This window comes from Osmia bicornis, chromosome 12 (assembly GCF_907164935.1).
Source record: "Osmia bicornis bicornis chromosome 12, iOsmBic2.1, whole genome shotgun sequence".
In the NCBI taxonomy this organism is placed as follows: domain Eukaryota; kingdom Metazoa; phylum Arthropoda; class Insecta; order Hymenoptera; family Megachilidae; genus Osmia; species Osmia bicornis.
Window position 1 is genome coordinate 4962542 of NC_060227.1, and position 22510 is coordinate 4985051.

At 42.5% G+C, this 22510-nt stretch overlaps 1 pseudogene; it reads right to left on the reverse strand.

Annotated features, from left to right (window-relative positions):
* Nucleotides 1-12735, reverse strand: LOC114873976 (annotated as a pseudogene).
* Between the last annotated feature and the right edge of the window lie 9775 nt (nt 12736-22510).

Consider the following 22510-nt stretch of genomic DNA (forward strand, 5'->3'; position numbering starts at 1 on the left):
TCAGTGATCAATCAGAAGATTTGCTGGCGGTAAGGACACGGTTCCGTGACCAGAAACAGCATGTGGCAGCCCAGAAACACCTTTCATCCACTTCTCTATATCACAACAATAACATTCGACGCTGCTCAAGGTTTTCATAAACACCGTAGTCACACCTCCTATGATCAACAACTGGTCTCCTGGCGAAACAAAGACGAGCATCGTATCGGTGAGTTACGAATATTCAGAAAAATAATATTTCAAGCTTCTATTATTTAACCTTCTTACGCAAATGGGAATTATAGATGTACTGTTCTTAATTTTATACATTGCAAATAGTAATTGTGTATTTCTATATAACTTTTCATAAAAGAATATCAGATGATTATTTATAATAAGCAGAATTATTACATATATACTATGCGTGATGGGGTTAAATACAGTTCTAACTAAAAACAGTATCGTATTAAAATGGTCAGCAATTTTTGAAGCGTTCAAACCTTAATCGATGAGTCAATAAAACGTTTCAATAGTTTAGTAAGGTATCTCGATATCGTTAAAACTAACCTATCGACCCGATAGTATGTCCGTGTCTCGCGATCGACATGTTTGCGTGTTCTCTCCAAACGCAATCGTTTCCGTTCCACACGTCGATGGTGTCGATGCTCTGGGTTCCGTTTTCGGTGGTCGATGCTCCACCGATCACGTAAAGGCAATCCGACACAACGTAAAAGGAAGCAAAACATCTAGGTGTCCTCAAAGGAACCGTTTTTAACCATCTAGGCAGGCGAATTAAATAATCATTTTTGTATTTACATACCTCGTGAAAGGGATCAATCAATCTAATCATTAATTAACGCGTTTCGTTTCGGATCAAAGGGGGGTATAGAGTCACGAAAACGACTAACAAATTTTTCATCGGGTCGTAACATTCCACGTCTTTCGAGAACAGCTCTTTTTTCGATTTTGTCATGCCGCCAGCAACCCAGATTAGGTCTCTATATTTCACACTGGCTGGTCCCACCCTGGCTGTCTGCATCGGTTGCATCTCCTTCCAAGTAGAATTCGATGGATCGAAAGCCTCCACTGTTTTCAAAGCTCTGAAAACAAGCTTATCCATTAGAATCGTTATCAGACCCCTTTGCTTCTTGCCACGTTACGAAGCCGAATTGTTTTACTCGCAGATCAATGACGATTAGTAATCCATTAATCAATAAGTATGTTTAAAATATTTTTTCTCATCGGTCATACTGAAAAGGCATAGAAATCAGCGTTTATCGTTTGCGTGTAAGATTAGACTTAAATTGGATGGCAATTAGCGTTGCAGAGTGCTAGAAATAAATAGCGAGGAAAATTGAAAGAAAACTCAGGAGCTAGATAATTATTCTGTGTAACGACTCACATCCCGTTGCTGCCTTGCCCTCCTATGGCGTACATTTTCCCATGGCTGACCACCAGTCCGAAGTCTTTTCTGGCTGTCAGCATGCCGGGTTCATTGAACCAAGTCCTGGTTGTCGGGTCGTAACTCCACATGCTTCCAACCGCGGTGCTCTTCCTGTGCAGTTTGTCTTCCAGCGGATCCGCTCCTCCTGACAATATTTTTTCAGTCTTTTTCTCTCCTCTCTCTATACTTTTAATTCGCCGTGAAAAGAAACAGTCTCCTATTGTGCAATGAATCTTCTTACGAAAAAAACAAAGTCGTAAAGAAGATTATGTACCCGCGAGAGTTTTCCCGTTAAGCGCCACGTAAACGGAATGAGAATATTTTTCAACTCTAGTTTATTCGTCGTAAAAAGAGAGGAATAAAATAAATCCTGTCTCTTGTTGCACGGTTGTTTTAGTCATTTTTTGACTCACCTACTAAGTAAATACGACCTCTTAGATAGGCGGCCGAGTGATGGTGTCGCGCTTGCGGTATCACACCCACGAATTCCCAAGTGTTCTCGTCAGGTTTAAATCTGTATATGTCCTTGCCCGTGTTCCCGTGACGACCGTACTCCTCGTGGGGATCGACTCCACCGAACACCAGGATCGATTCTCGATCGGGGAAAAAGAGAGAGTTGTCGAAATAATAGCCGTCCGGATTCGAACTCAACATGCTGCTGCTTATCCTCTGCGGTCTGCAAACATCTGACTCATTTTCTCGGGAATACTGATGATTCAAACTAGCCAAATCTAAATCTTTCCTGTTGTTTAACAATTTAAATGTTGCAGAATGAAGGTGAAGTGAAAGTAGTATTCTTTTAAATACTATTCCGTTTTCCTTCTTAAATAACTTTACTCCAGCCGCGTGTATTACTGCTCCTAAATAATTCAGAGCTGCTAGCAGCTCGTTGCGTGGGATTCATAGACCGCAAAAGGTTAAAAGGAAGGTATCGATCGATTTGTCCACCTTGATACGGTTTCGTTTATGAATTTGAAAGTAATTCCGATGCAATTCAAAGCTTCTATTAAGATAACTCATTCATGGCCTCAGTTGTTAAGAACAATTAACAACGACGATACTTACAGCGGTCGTTTGTAGTTGACGGATCTAATCGGAACGTTCTTTATACCCGGTTTCACTCGCCGCGGATTGTCACCGTCTTGATAATTCGTTTCATCGTTTCTCGTTGCGTTTCCATCGATTACGACGCGTTCGTCGAAATCTGTGAGCGTCGATTTCGCGTCTGTTCGAGGAGAGAAAGGATCATCCGTGTCCGTGTTATCCGAAGGGGAACTGGTTTTTTCGTCGTAGTTTGAAAAAGACACCGGTGATTTTATAGTCGTGATAGCTTTTGGTACGTCCCGTTGATTCACCGCGTTCTGCAGAATTCGCTTGTTCCTTTCTTTCTCGTAAGTGGGTGGACTCGCGTCAATCTGAGAACATCGGATTCCAAAATCTTCTCATGAACAGAATTATTATGGCAGGGATTGTAATCCTAATCCGAATAGGACACAATTTCCTGATATACCAGATGATTTATCCGAACGAGGAACGGTTAGGATCCACGTTTCACTGAACTAATGGTATTAGGGAAATTTTGATTTTACATGATCCAATTGATCTCCAACGATACGTTGACTTTTGTTCCGGAGGATCGATTGTTCCTTCGAATTTTTCCTGGGACTTAACGATCCTGGTGTAACGTCTTCCTCGTTTCTCATTTGATTCGCTGAGCTGCTTGAAATTCTGATGGTATCCTTCGAGGGATTGCGCGGTGCCTCGTCCATCGGAATGGCTAAAAGTTCCGCTACCTTCTTGATATTCCGCTTCTCCTCCGATGTTGATTTCCTTATCTGTCGTTTAGGCGAACGGTGTGTTTAAAACAACGTATTAAAATTAAAAATCAAACGAATTTATTGGAAACGAGCAAAGTTTCGCGTGAAAAATCCAACTAACTTCGTTGAATTTTCTTCGAGCCTTGAATCCTCTATACACAGCCTGTATCGTGGTGGCTGCTTCCTCTTCCGATTTAACGGAGGCCGTTCGTTTTTCCGGTTCCCTCTTACACCTTCCCTGGTGTTGTTGCTGCTGCTGCTGCTTCCTCGTGGAAAATATCAAATTCGACTCGCGCTGTTGGCATCGACAAACATCCGTCGCGTTCTTCTCCTGTCGGTTCTCGTAATCGAATTTACCGGCATCCTGGGGGAAAAGAGAACACCCTGTCGAACTAGGAACGTTTCAAGTTCCTTCTGGGAATCTTTCTACGAGTAGCATTCGAGTTACCGGCAAGTTCACACCACGTTTACACTGTTCTTGTACACGTTTCTCCGTGGTCGATGATCTGTAGGCGAGTTTCAGCGATTCTCCGCCTCCGGTGAATCTACTGACGGAGGCAACGTTCCTCTGTTCGTTCTGTGTTTATTAATAATTTTTTAATTAAATTCAGCGCCAATGGTTAACGCGTTTACGCGATGAATTTCAATAAAATCGGATGATCGATGAACGAAGATACGACTGTTTTGTGTAATGAATGAAAACTGAATTGTTACGGGGTCGATGTAATCTCAAGGTAAGAGCTTATACGCTGTAAGTGCAGTTTCTACGAGAGCCTCGACGGCGCACAATGGTATTTGCCCCGATTACTCAAGGGTTTCGGCATTAAACGCACGGATTTCGAGCAACATAAACTCTGACCTTTGACTACAGCTCCGTGACATTTCTTGGGCAAGATTTATCATTATTTCCACTTACAAGCACGCGGCTTACCTCGAGATTTCTCAGACGATAACCGCGTAATATAATCCCTGAAAGCAAGGAAAACTTTTGAAACGGGCGAATCTGACGAGCCTTCTCATCACGGGATTTAATCGCAAAACGACTCACCGTTCGTAATCATTTCCCTTCTCTCGACATCGAGTTTTATTTTCACCTGAATCACTAGGAGATCGCGTCAGCTTCGAAATACCGTAGACGTGTTTTATAAATTCATGTTTAATTGATAAATATACGATACACGATATGTATATAATATGTACGAGCTAAAAGTTTCATTACACAATCTCTGAATTCTACTATTCGTCGATATGAAAAATAGTAGTTTTCATTCGAAACACGAATAGAAAAGAAAAAAAATAGTTCAGCGAATCGATCACTGAATTCGTCCATTTTGATGCCACTGCGTCGATCTTCTATTCGTGCCCACACCAGGGTTACTCACCCCTTTGCTTCTTTCCAAGCTGCTCAGGTACTCGTTCATAAATTTCGGTGGCATCATCATGCCTTCGGGAATTTCCATCGGTAAATAGTTTCCACTGGCAACCTTCGAATGCCTTGGATGCATTCCTGCATCGTTATGAATTGCAGGGGTATCGCCTAAAATATTCATTTTAATTAAGAATTCCCTTTAATTTTAAAAGAAATCGGTTTTGATTAGAAATCCGAAGCTACCTGAGCTCTGTGCATAATCGTTTGATGTTCTAGGGGGTGGAAGTGCGTAATCGTTAGGGGGTGAATTCGGAGGAATGGGTTTGGGTCGATTCCTTCGATTTTTCAATTCTGAAATTTTGGTTCTCTGGTACTCCTCGAGATAAAGTAGAAATTCTCGATAGGTCACATAGTTCTTAAAGAAAATTTATGAGAATATTAAATTTATCAGTGGTTCGAGTATCGATTAAATTAGATAAATTCGAGATACTTTGTCCTCTCCGGCCCAGTTTCGATTGGTTGGCTCTGACAGTCCCAATAAATCGATCCAATGGTAATAATCTTCAGTCTGATTGCCATACCAGTATTTAATGATGACGAAACTGAAAACAATCGCAATCTCGCAGAATATTTCATTTTTTAATGAAATCATTCAAAATATTGTTACAATTCTCACGCTAAACCGTCGTCCACCATCTTCTGCACCTCGGGATAAGACATGAGTTCCATGAATTCGGGATTTTCTGGATTTCTCTTAACATCCACCAGCTGCCATGGTGCAATCAATCCGAATCTAACGCATTTTAACACTTGCAACATGTATTGTTTTCTATTTTCCCAATCGTGCATCAGCCATCGAACAGCAGACATCAGAACTTCCATTTCACTGATTAAAGATTTCAAAATAAACTACGTATTCCTAATTGTTCAATCGATAAGGGGATAAGAAGTGTACCTATTGACAGAAATATAGTTGGACTTTAATAAAAGACCCAGTTCATCGACGGATAATTCTAGGAAGTCTTTAGTGCTGACGAGTATCAGGAAGAACTTCATGATCCTGGGTACCATTAACTCCATAACTGCGTTGTTTTTGATTTTTCTTGCCTCTAAATATAACAAGAAGGCGGTGTCTTCTGTGAATAATTCGTCGTTGTCTATAAACGCCCAGCATTGTTCTTCCAGTTCTAATAAATGTTAAAAATAAAATGACGGTGGATTACAGTTTCAAAATTCTACCGAAATATAACAATCGTTGTATCTGTTTCCCGTGACTCGGTTACTTCTTCCTAAGTTAAAGTTTCACTGATACAACTTTCCAAGATGGAACCTACATTTTCTCGTGCTCGTAGACGCGACGTATCTCCTATTTGCCACGAATCTCGTATGGTTTATCGAAGTTTCGAGTTGGACAGTGACGTATTCAAGTGCGGTGGCATCGAGAGTTCTCCCGGAAGCCTATCGTGCTTGAAAACTTTTCATTCTTTCCCAACATCGGGTCGGAAGTTTTAAAGCGCGTTAGAAAGGATCGGCCATATATTATAGAACGTAGTCGCGTTTCGATGGATCGATAAAGGTGGAAGAGCCGCGATGGAGGTACGATGTAAACAGGGATCATTGCTCGTAAATCCGTCGCATCAACGAAAACGAAGGGAAATTTAGATTTACGTGCTAGTAGTCGAAGGTTATATCCATCTTTGATGAAAGAGCTGATAAACGACGCGATTGGTGTTAAGTCAGTGTTTCAAACTGATGTTAAAATCAGTAGATGATCGTAAATCGTATTGAAACATAAAAACGTATTTGAAATCGTTGGAATTGCAAGTTGAAAATAACGAACTACGAATTACGGAAGTCTATGGATTTATGATTCTTTCGATTCGAGTCATTTCAAATTACAAGCATACCTTTGATTCCGAGATACTGTGCAGCTGTAAAGACCTCCAAGATATTGTCCCTTTGTAGAAGGCGATAGCTGTCGTTTTGCGAGCTGATCATCCAGTCGTAAATGATCGAGAACGCCTTCGAGGATACTTCGTTCTAATTTAAAATAACAAAATTAATATCTAACTTCTATAAATTAAAATCTTGTGTAAAGAAAAGATCGAGCCAAGCTTGAATCATTATCAAACACAAAGCTCATATGTATCGTCCTATATCGACGTGTATGTACACTTCTCCAGTTTTAATTACTGGTCTCCTTGACACGAGAAAGGCAACGGAATGTTGCCAGCTCCGCGATAATAAGAGTGTAGGGTAAAAATGACAAGGTTTCTTGGAGCAATTGTTAAAAGGGCGGGTTATTGGAGGCACGCTATTCACCCTCGGGTAAAAAGGGTGTCAAATATAGCCGTGGCTAGGTAACAGGGAAAGGAGTTCAAGGTCAGTTGGCTTCGAGCCCACCGAGTCACTGTTGAAGGACAGAAAATAGAGGGGCCAGAAGAACGGGATGCTGACACAAGAGATTGGGGTCGGTAGCACCCCCTTGCCTAGTTGGCGATTTTCAAGCTTCTCTACCGAAGATTTATTGAATCTCCTTCTTTATTCGAACCAGAAAGTTTAACTCGCGTTCGTTGTGTATTTATTTCCTCGAGGGGGTTGAAACTCCTACGATCCAATAGTCGATGTTTAGGAAAATAGCTTTACTTAGATCCCACTACCTATTCCTGGTCGAATAAATATTTATTCCTTACAAAATTCCTTAAACATACAACGTCGGTCAGAGTCAATGTCGGTGAATTATTGTCCTTGATTCGAAGACAACTCAATCTTCTCTTGTCCTCCTACCATCGCATAAAATATTCAAAAATTCACCAACAACCCCTTTCTTTGCCAATCTTTCCTGAGATATTCTCTATCGTGTATCCACGGTCACGAAGATCGATGCGAACGTTGTCAACGTTCGTCTCCACGGATCAACGAGTTTAGTCTCGAGGCAAATTCGATGCACAAGATCGCGGAATCTGAACGGATCGGTCGTTCTATCGGAAAGATAATGCAAAAGAGAATAAAATGAGGGCTCGAGTAGAGGAAGGAAGCACGTGTATCGGCAGGTGGAAGATGAACGCGAAGGGTGGTCCGTTCATTGAACAGAGACGACGGATGGATAGACAGATGGGAAGGAGGGCGATGGGCAGAAAATCGGATCGCGTGAACAAAGGGACTTTATTCGGGATTCGGTAGACTGCAGCAGGTTCCGTATACCGATAAGCCGGTAATACATCTTGCTCGGTGCACCGGTATAATACCTGCGTCGCTTTTCACAGGAAAACCGGAAGGGGCATCGTTTCCCGGTGTGTTGTCGCGTAAATAAATTGCTGTGGGATCCGCGCGTGGAACGACACGATAGCATTAAGTGTATTGACGAACGCAGAAACTTCGTCAGTACGCGTATTCGGATTCGTTCAATATCCTTCGTTAAATGACGAAAATTCACTCGCGTATTCACGGTATTAATCTGATTTCTGAACGAATCAGCGTCAAAATTGTGTCCATGCTGAGTTAGAATAGCAAAATTACTATCGGTAAACAAATCCTTCAATTTGCATAATTTGCAGATAGATCAGAATTCAATTCTGTCCAATTCCAATTGAGTATTAATAGCTAGTAGCGAACATGTTAAATTCCTTTTAATAATTACAGTATATTTCCTTTTGAGGATGCTGTTTTCTCGTTAAACGAATAGGATAGGAAGGTACATTTTGTCTTCATACGTTTGATAGGATATTGCCAGCGAATCCCATTGTCCCGTATAGAAAGGAGCATTATTTCCCGGACAAAAAGCGCAATAACTTACCCCGGTTAGATCGATCTCCTTGCAATTCTTCTCGTCGAAGAAGCCGCTGTAGCTTTGCAGCACGAGCAGGTGACAATGGAACTCGTCCTGATCGATTCGCACAATACAATCGGCGTTCCTCGAAAAGATCGATCGTGAAATTTAGCCCGTAATCCTCGCCGTTGCCGGTTAACTTTGTTACACCGATCGGATACAACTATAAGCTTACTTGTAATTTGTGATACGCCTGGCCAACTCCTGATACAGGTCGGTTTTCTCCGGGAGAATGATGTTCTCCCAATCGATCGGTTGTTCGCTCGTAAATCCGAGTCTGCAAGAAATTACGCGGTGATCAGGCGTTATTGGGAAATATCCGAAGGAATCGATGCGTTATCCGTCGTCGAACGACAGGGCTTTTCGTTACGACAGAAGAAAAATACGGGTCACACGCGATGAAAATGGAAAACTCTGTCGCTTTTCTTTCTCGCACGCGAGATTACGTCGACCCTCTTTCCGTTTACATTTTCCTCGAGGAACGGTTCGGCTTAACTGATGAACAAAACTCACGCTGAAAGTGGCACCTCCTCTAACGTTGGCATCTCGTAAGACGTTGACGCTGTCGCTTGTTGCTGTTGCTTCGCTTCTGTCATCTCCGTTTGAGCAAGCTTCGCCTTAAACGGGTGCATCGTGGATCTCTGTTTGCCCTCGACAGCTGGCAGCTTCTTCTGAGCCTGATTAAACGTGAAATATTCTCAGAAGATAACAAGCGTCACCTTTAAACAGTTCGCGAAACGAATGAATTGTCTTGGATTATCAGAAAGACAGCCGGATAAATCTCTGCCTCCTCTGATTATTCTTTCTCTCCGAAGAAAAGGTATTTCGGTTGCCTTAACAAAAGAGTCGATCGAATGGCATTACATGGAAAACGAAGAAGACTAATGACAGAGGAGTTACCTGCAATTGATTGATAGTCGATGATGAGACACCCGGTGGAAGATCGATGAATCTTGGTCGCGTCGAAGATTCCGACGAACGTCCGGCTAGCTCGTTTCCGGATCTACTCAGTTCAGCTTTGACGTTCACTTTGGTGTGTCGTGGATCAGCCACTAACACGCTGACCTTTTTCGACTCGAATACCACCTAGAATGACTACGCGTCTGCCTTCAGGGTAACATTCAAAAAATTCGCTGAACGCAACCCCGATCGAGCCGTATCGATCATTTACCTGATTGGGAACGATCTTCAGGTTACCGCTCGGGGTCGCTTGAAACGGGAACACTCGCTTCGAATTGTCGCCGTCGTTCACGCTGATAAATGCACGATCGTCGCCTCGTTCTCGTGGACGAGAGTGCATCTGTTGCATTAGGTAGGCTAGATTCGGATAAACCCCTTCGTTTCTTAGCTGTTCGCAATCGCCGTCCCTTCCTGGACTGTGAAATGTAAAGATATTAAAAATGATATTTTCATATTTCGATAATTAGTCAGAGTAGAATATATTTTCTGTTCCTTGAAATCAATTATTTTGCAATTCTGTTGCAATATCTCTTTACACGGATAAGTATAATTGATCTGATTACCCGGGACGAGCCATTAGTTTGGAAACGGAATTATCAGAGGGACGACATCGTTCCCTGAAGGTTCTATCGAGCTTCCAGTGCTTGTCCGATCTCCTAGCTCGATCGAGATCATCCGAATCGTCGTACTGTCGTGTAGACGATCCCTCTTCTGATCTAATCAAATTTTTCGCCGACCTGACCGTGTATCTCGCCGGATCGGATCTCTGTTCCACCAACCGCACCTCTCTCGAACCGACACGATGATCCTTGGACAAGGAGGCGACCTGGAGTAGCCGACTATCCTGATAAACGTGCACGTTGAGTGGCCTTTGCCGCTTCGATGGACGTCGACGTCGTCTCAAAGTAACTTTTCTTCGGTCAATCGGATACGTTGGAGACCCGTCTTCCGGTGTTTCCGCCGGATTCGACCTGTAGCCAAGAGAAAGAAAAGAATTCCTACGATTTGTTTGAAGCTTCGATTGTATTCTACGTCCTTTGTATTCTTTCTCCGATTCGTCGTTCACTTTGTAAACGTGCCTAAGGAATCTAATTGATTCGGTTTGCTGATTTATTTGATTGAAAGCGACGCATCAGGGAAGATTAAATTATAGGAATAACTTGACTTTTTGTCTCGTAACAGTTGAACAGTTGATAAATTCGAATCGCGTGGAATCGCACGTTCCGATTGGGTGGCTCTGAGGGGTGGTTCTGGGGATGTCGAGGGTGGCACGGCCGATTTATCGTGATACAGAACAACCACGCTGCTTTTGCTGTTTCCGGGCCGCGGTTGTTCCGCTGATTCCGATCGATCCTCGTCCGCTTCGACTACGAACGTCCCGGGATTAAATTACCGCCCCTTCGCGAGGATCTCGGTAGAGTGCTTTCCGCAGGTCTGGCTGTTCGTCGAGCTGCTGGCCCCGCTTCCAGTTACTCGTAAATTGTCGCGTTCCTTGCTAAGGAACAGGTAGGCGAACAGGAACAACGCGAAGAGGAAGAGATACATGGAATCAGGGGCAGCGGCTCGAGACGCGTCGAGTTTGCGGGCTCTCGGGCCTTGGGAACGATCAGATTCGCAGAGTCGCTATAAACAATGAGAAAAGGAAAGTTTCAGAAATGTATCTTGCTAAAAGGAGTGTAGAAATGTATAAAATAAAATAAAATAGACAGGGTTTTGAAGAACGTACATCTGTCTGAAAGTCAATGATTTTAGGGGTAGTTTTATTAATGTAGCTTCGATTCACAAGTTTAATTAGCGACTAATTTTTATTATTTCCAATGTTATTCACAAGCTGGTAGTAATCCTATTAAGGTGACAGAAAATATGTCAAAAGCTGAATAGCAACCCCCAAAACCCGAGCACGCAAACAGATTAATATTATGAAATTTGACACGCGATAACTCACATTTTCTGCTATTCCGACGAATCGCACGGATTATTCGTGGCGTGCTTTTTCCACCCCTATTATCAAGGGAGCGCATTAGGTGTCGTTATAATGATTTGAGTACGTGATTTAAGAGCGCGCACGTGACTCGCTCAACTTTTCGGATAATTACCAAAGTTTCACGAGGGATTTCCCGTTAAGATCCTCACCGCTGCTGAAACACTTCTCCGTAACGAAAGTTACCTGGGTCTGTAATAATATTAGTCGTCAGATGTGTATCAAAAATCAATTACACAATTTCTTATATTTTTTATTTCATTTCAGTTGTCTTAGAGAAAAATCATTTTCCTTCCTTTGTTTCTATTTCTGAACTTGTTCTGATAATTAAACGAAACGCTTTCGAAAAACGAATTGAAAAGCCAGCTTAAAGTTCAAAGCCCAAAACATGTTTGATAGCATTGCTTGCGTAGCAGATATTTTTATCGAAAAATACAATACACGACGTTGAATGACGTAAAACGAAAGTTGCAATGTTAAAACAGTCATACGCGTGTCTATTGTATTATCATCGTTAGTTGTTACTAACAATGTGCATTGTTTCCCGCGAAATGTCTAACTTCCTGACATTTTTAATTTATTTCCTACTTTTATAAAAGCATTGTTGAACATGCAATTTAAGGAACATTCTGTAATTTACCTCATACTTTCTCTGCTGACGATAACCTGGAAGATGTTGAGAACTCGATTCACGATGGCTCGTTGTGTCTTTACTTACTTTTTCAGATACTGAAATGTATTCGTAGAAAGATTATGTGGTATTTTCAACGAGTTCTCAGAAAATATTTTGCAGTTCTTTTAGAGGAGGAGATTTATAAATTTGGAACTTGGACTATTTAAAAGAGTTTTTTTAAAAAATTTTAATTCGAACATCGTGTTATTCCGATAACACTTACATCACTTACGTAATTTTTTGTCGACGTGGTCAGATTTCACGGAACAGCGACAGTGATCAGAATTTCTCGAAGACGCCTCGAAAAGATTTAACAAATTCTTTCTCGTGTCCTTCGTGACACAACACTCGTGTCTCGATCTTGTAACCCTAACGATCAAAGTCAATTAATAACTTTATTTCCCCTTTCTTATCGGAAAAACATCGTACCTTGGATTTAGTAAATCGAGCTCCGAAGAGATATAAGAATCGTCTTCGGTAGATGCAGGCGTTTTGTTTTTCTTCTAAAAGTTCAAAGCATCATGATTTTCGTCGTTGAAAAAATTGCAAAAGAGAGAAATGAAAATGGAATTTAAATCCTCGCTATGCGAGAGGGTTAAAACATTTTAACAGTCTCTTCAGCGTGTTTGCAATCCAATTTCCAAGCCCGTACTCACGTCATAACGCGTTAAACCTGTTCGCATGGTACGAGTCGCGTTCTCTCAGGCGGAAGCCACTCTCAGAACCGGCGTCATCGCAAAAAACGTCACTGTTTCGCTTCCGTTGGCGTAGTTTGGCAGGGGAACCGTTGAAATTATACGACGTGGAAACGGCTGGTTCGACGTTCAAAACGACCGGGACATTTGTAAGAGAACGCAGAGCAGAAGGAGAGGACGGAAGTTGTAGAGTATCCAAAAAGAGGCCTTAGAAACGAAACACACGACAAACGAACGCTGCCACGAAAGGCGATTTTCCTCTGCTTTATTCCCTTGATTCGATAATTAATCGCGGCCAAGATCAGAGGGCATTTTGTCTGCTCATCACCTCGTTACCATCATTATTTTCTACAATTCTACTATACTACTGCAGAATCGAGAATATTTTCATCATTATTTGAGCTGCGGCTACGTTACAGCGCTAGAGAAGATGAAGGAACATTTAAACCGGGACATTATCGTCCGAGAGTGAAGTTTTACTTTCTCGTAAATTCTACCTTTACGATCTCGCTGAAGTTACCCAGTCGATTTTACGAAGGAGCTTGTTCGCTTGCCTTAAAAACGCGGCTTTAGTATCTCGTGTTTTTCGTCCGTTGACCTATTTTGTAGAGTTCCTGTGAGCTTGAGGCTAGAAGACACAGAAACAGAAATTTTACAATAATTCTAAATTTTACAATAATTCTTTTCATTCAAATACAGAGATTATATTTTATTTAAAAAAGGATCTTTAACAAGCGTTAATAAATTCTCAAATAAAACATTTTATCAAGGAGATAAATTTCGGTGTATGGAAGGGGTGGCTAGTTGTCGGGGGTAGAAGCACGTTGAAATCCAGAAGCATCAGCGTCCCGGGGAAACAGCTGATCGTAGCTCGAATGTAGAACGTCCACGTGTTGAACCACGCGAGTTTTCAACCGCATCCCTGTTGCTTTCGGCTAAATGGTGGTAGACGTAAATAGAGACACAAGGAGTCTCGATCTCGGTGAAAGAGCGAAGGAGAGAAAAAAAGGGGGATGCTGTTGGTGGATGAAAATCAGAGGTAAAGCTGGTATTTGGGTTTCACGGAGGAGAAGATGGGCTCGTAGAAGGGAGAAAGCAGAGAGGGTTGAAGCGTGGGTGGTGCTGGCTGGCTGGCAAGCTGCATCGATCGCTTCAGCGTCCTGGTGACCTCGACCTAATGCCACCCTCTTCTGCTCTTGAGCATAACCCTCCTACCGCTTGCTCCGCTTCGCTACCCCGACAGCCACGGGGTCAGTTAGCACCCCCGTCAAAACACACAAAGCCCCGGGAATTGCGGAGGGGCTGTGAAGAACGGAAGAGCGCGACGAGGAGGGAGCTGTTCGACTCGAAAGTGTCGCTGGTGCTTTTGATACATTGAATTAAAACGGCCATTTGTTCCGGTCAACGGTGAGCCAAGTGAATCGAGTGCTTCGTTTAATCCTCTTCCACGTTCCTCGTTTCGGCTACGCGAGATAATGGCTTCGGGAATGGATCGAGGGAATTTCCATCGATCCTTTCGTTTTTATTCAACTCGTTTCTCCGCTCGATTCATGAGCTACAAAAAATCCTGACTGTACTTCCATCGCCATATTTGTCGATAATTAACGTTCAAATTCGTTAGACCTTGATGGTGAATAATGGATAATACGCGAACCTTGTAATCATTCTCTTCGAATAAGTTCACGATGATATAAGGTATGATTGCAATCGCGGTATACCATAAATGGGGTTATTCCTTATGGAAAAATCATTGTAAAATATGAGCCAAAATTATTTCGTTCGATTTCGTACGACGGTGTTCGAGTATTCGAGCATCGATCAACGCGATTGTTCCCGATACAAATTCCTGGCTCGCGCGTCCAAATCGACGACAGACAAATATCTCTTTGGCCAGGCATGCACGCGCGGTGCGCACGCGATTCCGTTTGTGTCAGCGAAAACGGGAATTGCCGCGGAAACGAGTCGGCTCGATATTGCGGGACGGTTTACAGCGTACGATATTAAGTCTCGCGCAAACGGCTAGAGGCCGACGACGACGGTGCAATAAACCCAACGTGAAGCTGACGATATTATTGCGCCCGGGCTCATTTGCCTCGTCATCTTGCGGATCGTAGACCCTGCCGGTTGTCTTTGTGCGGATGAATCCGCTCCGTTGAACGGTTAGCTTCTGCCTGATAACTAATCATACTAATCGCTTCTGTCGACATGAAATTTATTTAGAATATTATTTCATATAATTCCTTACGATTTATTATTCATTTCATTGCGGGTAGAAAGGTATTTAAAATGTTATTCACCGTTCTGATAATTACTTATATTAGTACATTTCAAACCGTGTCATTCTTCGTCACGAACGTCGTAAAACGACATCGCCATCTGAAAAGCATTCAGTTTGTCCCCTTACTGGTGCACCGAAACGAAGCATAGATTTCTCGGTGATCGGTTCATGAATACGTATCCTTATGGTGAACAGCTTCAGCTGTACGATTGACATCGTTAATGCAACGAAGCCCGGTAAGGATCCTCCGTTGAAACGGGTGATTTTCGTTACGTTGATTATTCGATGAGGCTGATCGAACGAGAAGGCTCTTTCTCGTTCGCGGGCCAGGCTACCCGTTATCAGATGGTCATGAATATGAATACCTGTCGATAATGATACTATCCTGTAAATGGTAATAATGGTAATCTGTGAACAATAGGGCGTCGTAATTTCGAACGGACGAACGAGACGCCTCGCCGGAACGTTCGTAGAATATGGAAAGGTGTCCGTCGTCTGTACCGCAATAATTCACACGCGATCCGTCTCTTCTCCCGTGTCTTTTTACGGAATATACAATGTAACAAGGCGGGAAAGTACATGCATGAAATTCAACGGGCGAAGGCCGCGATTCTCGTCGAACGATGACTGCTTTGATGCCGGTAATTGAGCTACAACTAGTTCCAGCAGCGAGCGAAATTAGCGGCCGTGTAACTGTTGACCCCGCGATGAAAGGTAATCACCGCCTGTACACGGAGCGTTGTGTTCTTCACCGTTACTCTGAACATCGGCTCTATCCAAGGTTTCAGTTTGTCTACAGAAACAGAATAGGAAGTTTGCGGTTGAATTTTAGGACTTTTGAGAAATAAAAATACAACGTATTTTGTATTAAAAGAATAATTTTGAAGCTGGAAGTTGATAAAAAGAAAACAAAAACATGAAGCTCTGTAAATATGCAGATGTCCAATTTATCGAACAGTAAATTATTTGAAAAAAGCTGTAACAACAAAGTCTCGTAAACGTGTACATTGTCCCTGGGTCGTGCAAGCCTATCACAGCAAGCTTTTTCCGATGCAACGTGCATAAACACCTATCAAAAGATAACGATAACGTATCGTAGCCTGGTATTCGCCCGGAAACAAAGCGGTGTTGATCGAAACGCAGGATCCAACCGTTGCGGCCGCGTTATCGTGGCGGCCATGGCGAAAACGTTAACGCGGCTTAAACACGATTTGCATTTCTACGAGATTAAGAGCGCAGTCGTGTTCTCCGCGAATGGTGGTTCTCCTTCCTCTCCTTCGTCGGTGTACGAGTCGTTGACGAGCAGAATATTCGCGTTGAAAATTCATCTCGACGATTCGACACCCTCGTGTTTCCCAGAGGTGTTCTCGTTCTAACAAAAAGAAGTAGGCGGTAAGTTTATTCAAAAGAACATCCATCGACCGCCATCCGAGGATTAATTAGTAGAACAGCCGTTTGGCAAGATCCGCCCTCGAATCCCGGTCCAGCAATCCGAACGATCGAATATTTTTCTCCCCGGAGTAGCTTTCTGTCGCGCAAGAAAAAGATAAACGAGCTATGAAAAGATAGCCGGGTGAATCGTCGAAGGGGTGGAGGATCGATGGTAGGGATCCGTAAGGGGCTGTGCGAGGTGAAAAATAGGTGGTAGTACGAAACGATCGTGCATTCGAACAAGAACACGCTCCACTTTTGCTCCATTTGTGGACGTGGCTGGAGTTGCGTGGGAGTACGGGACAAGCGTGTGCATCGAGAGAGGGATGAGGGGAGGAATTTGTAGTCGAACAAGGGAATCGAAGAAGAAAGATGAGGCGATGAAGCAGATAGGAGATTCGAGGGAGAATGATGAAGAGAAAGGGTGATTCTGGGTGAGAAACGATAAGAAAGGAAGGAAGGGAAAACTAGAAGGAAGAAGAGAATCTTTGGAAAGAATCGAAGAAAGAGGGAAGGAGGAACAGTGGAGAGAAAAAAGGAAGAGAAGGGATGGTAAGAGCGTCGAAGAGGGTGATGTCGGTTACGAGAAAGGGGAATGCAGAGTTGCCAAGGTTACACCCGCGTCATAACCACCCTACGACCGTTCCAGTAACCACCCTCCTCTCCTGGACCATTTTCCATCCCTGTCTCTTCAATCCCCACTGTCGTAGCTTCGATTTCCACCACCCTATTGCTGGATCGCCGTTGCCGCGCCCTTATCCACGCGTGTCTACTAAGCTTTCTTTAAAAGTTACACAATAAATCCCTCCTACGGCCACCATTCTGATTTATGGTGGTCTGGTCTCGTTAAAAACTTGCAGGACTCTTTGTATATCTACGAAACCTCATTCCGTACTTCTTTCCCTTTTTTTATATAGTTTCTATTCTCGGTAAACATTTCGTACAGGAATTATACAGAATGAAAGTTTTCATGAAACGAAAACTACCTGTTCGATTAATTTGAAATTTTAATATCGAATTTTCGAAAAACTTCGAGGCGAGTTGATTACTGTTTACAGTAGCGAAGATAATTAATTACAGCCAAAGGGCGCGATGAAATTCCATCGTTTTCCAAAGTAATCCCTTTATAATTAAACTCATTCGTCTCCACTTTCGAGGGAAATCCTTCGCCACGACAAAGCATTATCCTCGATAAGTCAGCAGTTAATTAAACAGGGGCTGCCAGTGAAATTATAAGCGTCCGGCATAAAGTTAAATAATGTTCACATCGCTAAAGAGCAAGGTGAATCTCTTATACAATATCAAGCATTAATGTCACAGTGATAACCGCTTGGTTTTTTAAAGCCTATTAATATCCATCCCTCTAATTCTCAACCTTTGAAACGGTGATTACATTTAATTAAAAGATAATGAAAAAACACACCCACGTGAAGCGATTCAAACTTCCTAGTTACATTTTAAACGTCGTTACTTTTCTTTGATCCTGTTTCGTGGACAGATTTTTCTCAACGTTCCCAACCACTCGGTGTATTTCATACTTGAGAAGCGACTTCGTTCCGCGTGTACGTCATACTACATCCGGAATTTTCTTTTTCCATTTACTTGTGACTGGTTTACGAAGCACGCGGTGTACAGGATATAAGTCAACCGGGACGTTTGATCTAGCTTGTAGCTGCCTGGAGACAGTGTCTTAAAGGAATATTCAAGACCCAATTCCCGACAGCTGCGAAGCAATTTTTGGAACAAACTCTGTCTGCATTTAAATCACCTGTCGTTTCTACAAAAATTGGGTGCTTCTACAAAAGAACCGAATTATAGAACGCCGCATCCTTGTCGAGTACCTGAAATTTTCGGATTCTCGTACGTTTCTAAATTTTATATTTCTTCTTACGTAAAAAGTTTGTATGCTGTAAGATCTTCTAAAGATTCTCAGAATTCCTAGCTACGTTAAGAATCTTCTCACGATATCTTCGGATATAATCAAAATAATATATTTAACTACACGAAACGAAGACATTTGGAAAGTGGTTGAGCGGAATACTCGACGGTAGCATCAGAATTCTCTCCTTGCACGATTGCGAGTTTAATTGCGGACGGATGCGTCTGCAATCCTGAATCGGCAATTAATTAAGCGGCTCTTGAACGGATGAAGGGAAAGGCCGGCTTAATTAATTAATAATCGGAAGAGATCGGTCTAGCGGAGATAGGGTAATCCGAGATTAGCCGTTCCTCGTGTCTCAATGGATCCAGCCTGTGGCGGTGTTCTTCTTGCAAAACTCGAAAGCAAATATTTGGTTTAATTGGTCGGATTGCATGCGAATACGAGACGAACGAATCGCGTTGGACCAGTGAAATTAAAGGACCCGGGTCTTCCGTTCCATTTTCGTTAGCGGGAATTTGCATCAACTCCCTCGCGGATCGCCGAACGAAACTACGGGTGGCTGAAAAAAAAAATTTTACTTTTCGCTTATCCGTGGGCGAAAATTTAAATTATGCACCCTTCGCGCTTGTCGCGCACGAAAGAACATTCCGTTGGATACTCGTTGGTACATTGAAAACTCTAGCAAAACTCCCTCTTGAAACTGTTGCTAGACTATTCTGTTTTAAAAAATATATATACTAGTGACACTTTGATTCGAATTTATCACTTGCGCTATAAAATATCGTTTTCCGAAAGCACTAACGGATTCGAAACGCGGCAAGGATTCGCCGTTTCGGTAGAAACAGGATGTTTTTCATCGAGTTTGACGGACGTGCGGCGAAATGCGATACATTTATCATGGGGTTGCAACTCGCAGGCAACTTGAGGTAAACATTTATCGTTTGCATCTCGGAGAAATCCACGTCTCGCGGAAAGATGGTGAACCGTGGCGAAGGAGGAAGAGGGTGCACTCGAGCGAAAAACTGAAAGAGGATGGCATTCATATTTTCCCTCAAAGCAAACAGCCGCTCTCGTTCTGCTGTCGGAATCCTTCAGCCCGCTCGCATTGTTCGTTATTGTGACGGGTCACAAAAGAAATGGATGCGAAAAAGCGGGGAAAAAACGAGAGTGAGGAGGCCTGGATGAATTTCGTGTTTCTCACTTTCGAGGGGCTCGCGCCTGCATCCTTTGCGAGAGAGAAAGATCTTGGCCTACTTTCCAGCCGGATCCTTGAAACGAAAGGGGTTGGAATTTCGCGTGAACAGAGAAATGGAAAAATTGTTCGTTAAAGAATGAAAGCTGTGTGGAGAAGCGAAAGCTTTTCAAGGATTCTTTATTTAGAATCAGAATTTCCAACCTGTGGATCGCGAATCCTAACAGGGGATTCCAAAAATTTCAACAGGAAAATATTCGATACTTATTTTAATCACAATATGCGAATAATCTTTTTTTATTCATGGATAAAAGTCTTTCGGCGGCCGAGCGCGTTCAAACTCGAGATTTCTCTTCCAATTACACGATCGTGTTTATTTTTCTCCCATCCAACCCTGAGAGAGGCTCTTGGAACTTCTTTCTCATGAGTTTGTATCATATTACGAGGCTCCTGAAAGCGTTTCCACCGAGAACCAATATGGAAGGGAAGGAAAAGAGTATCGTGAGCTGGAGTTTAGGAAGGATAGGATCGGATCAACGTGGGGAAGAAAAGGTCCACTTTCGTAAATGGCACAAAAATATCTTTACTCGTCGTGGTTGTAGGCTAAATCGTTCTTTCTATCAGTATGAAGAATTTTTCGCGTCGAGCTTTGATAGCATTGTGGGGTGAAGGGTGGCGTGCTGATGAATTACGTACCGCTATGAAGGGTGGGAAAAAGAAAGAAATATCCCCTAAAGTGATCTAAGGATGTAGCTTAAATGGTGTGCCTTGGATACTCGTGTTTCCACTTCAAGTACGAAGGGTGTGCATCGTTTCTTTCCCTTTCACTCTTTTTATCGAGACCCTTTGGAAATGCAATATCCTTCGACAACAATGAACCTGTCGAATTATTATAGACAATTTATTGCATCGTAAGAGTTTATTTGCACGTCAAATATTTTCACGCGAACGTTCCGAAACTCTCCTTCATTTTAAAAAAGACATTTTCTTTTACCAGTCGATATTACGGTTTAATACCTTTCTTCATGGTAAGAAGCTTTTAGAATCGATCTCCGCCATCGTCCAAGCAAATTTTTTCCGGGGGACAGGATAAAACGATGTGCAGGAAAATTCAGATAGGTCGAGAACGACCTACTTTCGTCGAATATAAAAACCTTAAATCGCATTTTCTCGATCCTGGCGATCCGCGTGTAACTGTGCGAGACAAGTTATGAACACAGAGATAACATTGACGGCGAGGAGAATGGTGTCCTTTGTTTCTAGAGAAACTCAAAATTGAATGAAAACAGGAACGCTGAGAATCGTGTAACGCCTTTTCTTCCTGATAATCTTTCTACAACACTAATGTAGAAAAATAACGCTGGAAAATATCCTTCCGAAACTCTGTCAATCTGGTCTATTCACCAGGAAAAGTCAGCACGATAGAAAGTAATGTCGCGTTGTATCAACGTAGGGTTCCTCCACGCAATCTCGTCGTTACTTAAGAAAAAAAAAAGAAAAAATTAATGGCCGATCGTAAGAGGGGTTGTTCCCCGATATACGGAATACGAAAACGTTCTCAACGAGTTGAGGCTTTATTTTCATTCCCGGACCACTTGGACTCTTTACGGGCCCCCTAAATGGTGTTCTTAAGTTTCCTCGCGATATTTCGTCGTCGTGCGAAGGGAGAAATCGCGCGGATGGGGTGGGGGTTGGAATAATCCTGAAATTTGTGGCAGCCAGACGAACCGGGAAAAATGGCGCGATGACTCGTGATGGAGCGTGCAATCCCGATATGAGGAGCGGCCGTAAAGCGTGATGAGGAGAAGAAAGCAGCAGGGTGGTTGGCCTGCGGACTCGTCGTTCACGGTCGTGCAATATTCGAAGAACGTCGACTTCAAAAGAGGCCGACCGTCGGAATAACGGCAACCGAGACCGACAGCCACCCCAGGAAATTGCATATTCCGTCTGATGCAATACACATCCACACACATACAACTCCTCCATTTTGTCGTTCCCTCTGTTCCTGGCGGATTTCATCAACCACCTGGGGAATTCTTCGTCACCTGTCCCGGCGACAAATCTAATCGAACGAACGTTCGTTCCTTGTTGGTCGAACAAAGTTTCGTTTAAAGTTCGAAAGGACAATAATAGAAATTGTTCAATTTTAAAACTGAAAGAAGAGGAAAATTCTTTTACAATGTTATTTTGTACGTGCTGAGAAATATCGCTTTATCGAACAGGATTACGAAAAGCAATTTTGAAAAACATTCTTCCTACCCGTATATCGTTAATTAACAAGGTACAATATTTGCGCAGTTTCGAACGCTCGTTGATTCGTCAAATATTGTATATATTTTTTCATTTATTTCCATGGGAAATGCGAGCGCGATACAGCGACGATCGAATATGGAAAACGGGAAATCAAACTGATTTTGCATGCGTGAAAATGTTTGTCATCGTCCTTCCGACTAGGCTGTCAGCAATGCCGAGCAATATTTGCAAGTACAATAAGAACGAAGCAAATGTTATTAGTGAAACGAGCAGCGTGAATGAAAGACGACGGAGAGAGGGAGATAAAAGGAGCATAATTAAAAATGTAGTCATTATGATTTTCCAACCACGAGAGCAAATATTTAACGTCGCCAACGTGATGCGGTATTCGTTCGTTTGACAAAGAATGCTAATTTTGTTAATTCACGTTATTACCAATATTCTGTTATTTAAGCCGGCGTATTTCGCTCGAAAAATCGCGAAACGAAATACGCGCTGAAAATTTCTCGATGCTTTTAAATAGAATGAAATCCGCGAAGAGCCTAAGGGAAGATTCGGGACAAAGGAACGTGTACCACTGAGGGTAATGATTTATGTCGCGTAATAAATTAGAAAGAATATATGTATAACAGGGGATTATTATCACACAGCCGTGGAATTATTATTTTACCTCCATCTATGATCGTATGAAATCATTAGCACCTTTGATATTTCGCGAATATTTCAT